Below are 5,378 nucleotides of genomic sequence, written 5' to 3'. Positions count from 1 at the left end.
ACAAGGGTTCGAGCAATATGGCGAGCGCCAATCATTCGAATATTCGAGAGATAGTGAAACGAACGCCTCCCATTCTCCTTTTCATCCATAGTTTTAGAATTATAAAGCTTTAATCGGACGGCAAGGATTCAAGCAATATGGTGAGCATCAATCATTCGAATACTCGAGAGATAGTGAAGTGAACACCTCCCATTCTCCTTTTCATCCATAGTTTTAGAATCATATAAAAAAAGATTTTTGGAAGTGTGTTGATAAAAAAAATTGTTTTGAATTCGAAATTATAGAATGATAGGATTTGAGGAAGATTACTTGGTGTTCGATCAACGCTTCATCCTAATTAGGGTGAAAATAAGTATCTTATTCGTCAATATTTAATTATATTCTAATAAGAATATAAACTTATAATTAAAAAAATCAAGTTAAAATAATAATCTATATTTACTACTAGTGTCCTCACAATTTATTACCTAGAAAATAAATAATAAAATAAAAAATTGGACATGCTAGAGTGTGGAGGAAGACAAGAGGGGGTGAAGCCCCAAACTAACATCCTACAAAGGCCCTAAAAGAAATTACAACAACAAGAAATCGGAATGGGCCCTAAGGCCCAAACCTTTGCTAAACGTCCAAAAATGGAGCCAAGAACATAAAAAAAAGCATTTGAATTGGGGTGGGCCCTAAGGCCCAAACCCTTTTAGAATTGCCTGAAATGAAAAGTCAGGTGGAAGGAATGACTTCGTACAAGTCATCTGGAAATTGTCCCTGGGGCTACGCGTGCGGTGCATTGAATGGCATTTGTCATTTAAAGTATCATTGAAAACACCAGCTAACTTGGGGAATCACTACTTACAGTATTTCAATCGATTACCACTGCCAATATTAAATTGTTTTAAAAGGAATAGTCAATTATTAAAGGAAGAAAAATATGATATAATTCCTTCCTTCTCAACTCAAAGGCATGTCTCTCTTCATCGCTATACATGCCGCCATTTCCCTCTTGAGATCCCATGGCGGTCCAGACGGTGGCTCTAATGAACCTTCCGCATGTTCATCTGAGCAAATACCTATCTTCAACCCCAAATCCAGACTAAACCAAAATTTCTCAAACAAAACAAACCCAAACCGAAAAATCTCAACTGATAAACAAAGAGCAAATGATACAAACAAGTTTAGACAAGTGATACAGTATTAGATCCATCATTGTTTTCATAAACACGAAAAGTTCCTTATAGATCTATAACGCACCAAATCGGATGGACCAACCACAAACTTCGAAAATCAACAAGCAAATATGCAATCGGTGAGCAGATGGAGCCTCAATACTTTTTAAGCTTTAAAATAGAGGATATAAGATCTCTCCGTAATTTTGCAACTCCGGCGGGATTATGGCGGACAGTTTCTTTACCTCGAGTAAGTGCTCTTTCGGCCCGTTCGTTCCTCTTTAGCTCTTCCTTCAGTTCTTCCTTTTTCTACTATTTTTGTCCTTCCCTTTTCCGACTTTCTTTACTTGACGGAGGTATACCACTGGGTTAAAGTTGTTGATCGGGAAAATAATAAGTGTACTATTTTGCCCTTTATAGTAATAATGGGGAAATTCCCCGAATGTCGATCTCAAGGACTGCAAATCAATATCGAGTTTAACTTATCATTCAATTAAACAAAAAGTATTAATTTGGTTTTTAGGTGTAAATATATAAGAATAAAGGTAATAGCAAATAAGATGAAAATAAAGGTTTACAGGGAAAAAGGAACAATGCCAAGGAAGATGTATGATTTAACCCTGTAACAACTCTGAGTCACTATTGCATCAACAAATATTAATTACTACCAGTTCTTAAGGGTATTTTCTCCCAAGTCCTTGGTGAGAAAACGTTTAATCAATCTACCCTAATTTCTATGTCCAGAGAAAATTAAGGTGAAGTTAAGCTTTATAATGTCAAGAATACTCTGGTTCATACAGGATATCCCTAGTCCTAGGTGATATCTACTGTAGAGTAACCTTATGAAAACCTTATCAATGGCGGTCTATCCTAATTGATAACCACAAATCAATCTCGATTGATCCAAAAGAGAAAGTAATAAACATATCAAAAGGTTACCGTAAAAATAATATTATAAATGCAAATGTAAACTCAAATTCGTTACAATTCTAAACTAGGGACACCCCATAGCATTGGGGGGTTTAGCTACTTATATTGTTTAAAACAAATGCAAGATAAAAATTACACATTACAAGTAATTGGATGACTTTGATCTTCAATCACTCCCGCTTATGAAAACCTTCAGCTCTCCAAACTTCTTGTTCTCTATAATACTTGATTGCTTCACAATACTGTATTTTGCCTTGTTCCAAGATGATTTTTCCTTAGGCATAGGGTCATCTTTTATAATGAAAATTCCAAGCAGCAGGTGAACATGTCCAAAAATCTCTCTGAAAAGCCCGACGAACAAAAGCCCGAGAAAAAGGGAAATTTTGGGCTTAGGCTGACACGACCACCCGTGTCAGCCTACTGTTATTGGTGACACGTGATCACACTGAATCACACCGCGTTTTTGACTCGGATTTCACATGTTTATTAGATCTTTATTACCATTTTTCTTGTGTTGTGCTCTCTTTTATGTTGTTTTTAGATATTTAGCTCTTTCAGGACCTTTTTAGAAGAAACGAAGCAAAAAGACCAAAAATTAGGGTTTTTCGGCAAATATTGTACACATGGCGTTATGCATGGCGACCGCTATAGGAGAAGCCATGACACATCATCCCTCAACCAGGAGGTAACCTCCACGATCCCATTAACTTTCCCATTCACACACATGGCGGGCGCCATGAAGGGGTGGCGGGCGCCACCTTTGCATTTCACTTTCCCACTAAGGAGAAGTTGAAGGGCATCATGGTCTTTGCAAGCTGCTGAATTCCTCTATAAATAGGTCGTTCTAGTTCATTTCCAAATCATCTAACTTAGTTTACAACACTAAGATTATATTATCATCTGTAAAAGCGGTAATCCGTCACATTGAGGGGTTATCGCACCGTAGTGTAATTGAGTTGGAGCACTTTGATTTTGCTGTCGTCTTTATCTTCAAAGTCAAAGGTTTATTTTCCTTGTACCATATTTAAAGCCTCCGTTTGAAGCAGGTTCTAATTTAATCGCTTTTATTTATTTTACTTGTCATGATTTACTTTATTTAATTTCTTGCTATGCTTTACTTTATTTAATTTCTTGCCATGCTTTACTTTATTTAATTCCTGTCATTGTCTTTACTATATTTAAATTTCTCACCATTATCTTTATTGCTCGTTTTAATTATTTTACACACTTTACTTGTTCTTTACGCCTTACATTCTAAAACAACTTTTCATCATGATCAATATCGTTGTGTTTGTTTGTATTACCATGTCTGGCTAAATCTTTCAAAGGTTAGAATGTAAGGATCACGGTTAAAGAGATGTTTCACATATTGAATCTGTAGAAATGCTTTAAAGGCTGTTTTGATTTTTAATTCGAGTTTTCTGAAGCAAACTTGGTTAGATTTAACTACTCAAGGAGTGCGAAAGCACCCTGGCTTAGTTAACTAGGAATTTTTATCACTTTAAGGAAAAACGATTTTTGAAACTGTTTTCGGACGCGTTGATAGATTTAAAATCAGGAAACTCCTTGGGTAAACTTTCCAAATCAAAATCACTTTTCAACTAAGTTTACGAGTCTTATTTCTTAAAAATAAGTTTACTACTTTAGCGTTCTGCGCACCTTTTATAAGTGACAATAAAAGGCCTTAATTTAAGGGTAAACTCGGTTCTGAATACGCGAAAGCGACAATTCCTGTTAAATGGATTCTTTTCAAGAGTAGAAAATATTGCCCCACAAGTAGTTCTATTTAGACAATCAAAACATCGTTTAACTGACGTGAAATACATTCAAACTTGTCTTTATCTGCATTGTATTTATTATTTCCTTTATTTACTGTTATTTTGCGACATCAATATCTCTTTTGTACCGCCTTAGATAAACATCGTAACAATAGTAATCGATAGATTGACGATTTGGTATCTGTGGGATCGATATTCTTTTATATTACTCTGACGCGATTCGTACACTTACGATTAGAGCGATCAAGTTTTTGGCGCCATTGCCGGGGACCGACTTCGTCAAATTCCGTACCCTGTTGTTACACCATCTAGACTAAGGCATTATCAGCCGGTAAATGCGAAGAACCCGTAGTACCGGAAATTTAGTAGATCCTTTAGCGGACCCCGAACATTACACTCGTACACATCTCTTACTCATCTGAATTAAGAAAGCTATGGCCGAGAATCGCGACCGGAGACCTCTTAAGGAATTTGCCCAACCCTCTGACGAGGAACCTAGTTCTAGTATAGTAAACCCCCACATTCCAGCCAACAATTTCGAACTAAAACCATCTTTACTGCAATTAGTGCAACAGAACCAATTCGCTGGTCTCGCTACTGAGAACCCAAATCAACATTTAAAAGTCTTTATCCAACTGACCGACACCTTTAAATCCAACGGTGCTTCACCTGATGCGATTCGTTTAAGACTATTTCCTTTCTCCCTCATGGATAGAGCACGTTCATGGTTGGATTCACTTCCAGCTAACTCAATAACTACATGGGAAGACCTTAGAAGAGTAGTCCTTGCTAGATATTTTCCCCTAGTAAGACTGTTGTTCTTCGAAACCAAATAACTAGATTTACACAAAACCAAGGAGAATCACTTTTTAAAGCTTGGGAGAGATACAAAGAGCTATTAAGAGTCTTTCCATACCATGGCCTAGAACAATGGCTGATCGTTCATACCTTCTATAATGGACTCCACTATAACACAAAGATGAGCATCGATGCTGCCACTGGTGGCGCGCTGATGAACAAACCTTACCCTGAAGCTTGTGACCTAATTGAGGATATAGCCCAAAACCATTACCAATGGGGAATTGAACGAGCATCAATAGAGAAAAAGGAGACCCAAGGTGGGATACATGAGATAAGCTCTATGGACATGATTCAGATGAAAATGGACACTTTAGCCCTTAAGGTCGAACATATTTCTACAAACACTAACACCGTAGCGGTAGTCCACACAGAGTGTGAACTTTGTGGATCTAAAGGACACGAATCGGCAGAATGTAACCTTTTGAACGACCTGAACACCGACCAAGTGAATTACGCCCAAGGTAACCCATTTTCAAACACCTACAACCCTGGATGGAAGAATCACCAAAATTTTTCCTATAAAAACCAGAACCCTATCCAAAATTATGCACCTCAAAGACCACAAGGTTATCAAGCCCAAAAACTAAATCAACCTATGTAAGTTGTGCCCCAGAAGCCTAACCTTGAGAAGGTCATGGAGAGCTTTATA

General features: G+C 37.2%; 1 non-coding gene across 1 annotated transcript; it reads right to left on the bottom strand.

Annotated features, from left to right (window-relative positions):
• Positions 1 to 4,685: 4,685 nt before the first annotated feature.
• LOC127089572 (small nucleolar RNA R71) lies at positions 4,686 to 4,792 on the bottom strand. The gene has a single exon (XR_007791151.1). It is a non-coding gene; the product is annotated as a small nucleolar RNA R71 (small nucleolar RNA).
• Positions 4,793 to 5,378: the final 586 nt, after the last annotated feature.

This window comes from Lathyrus oleraceus, chromosome 5 (genome assembly GCF_024323335.1).
Source record: "Lathyrus oleraceus cultivar Zhongwan6 chromosome 5, CAAS_Psat_ZW6_1.0, whole genome shotgun sequence".
NCBI lineage: Eukaryota > Viridiplantae > Streptophyta > Magnoliopsida > Fabales > Fabaceae > Lathyrus > Lathyrus oleraceus.
This window is presented reverse-complemented; position numbering and strand designations above follow the sequence as displayed.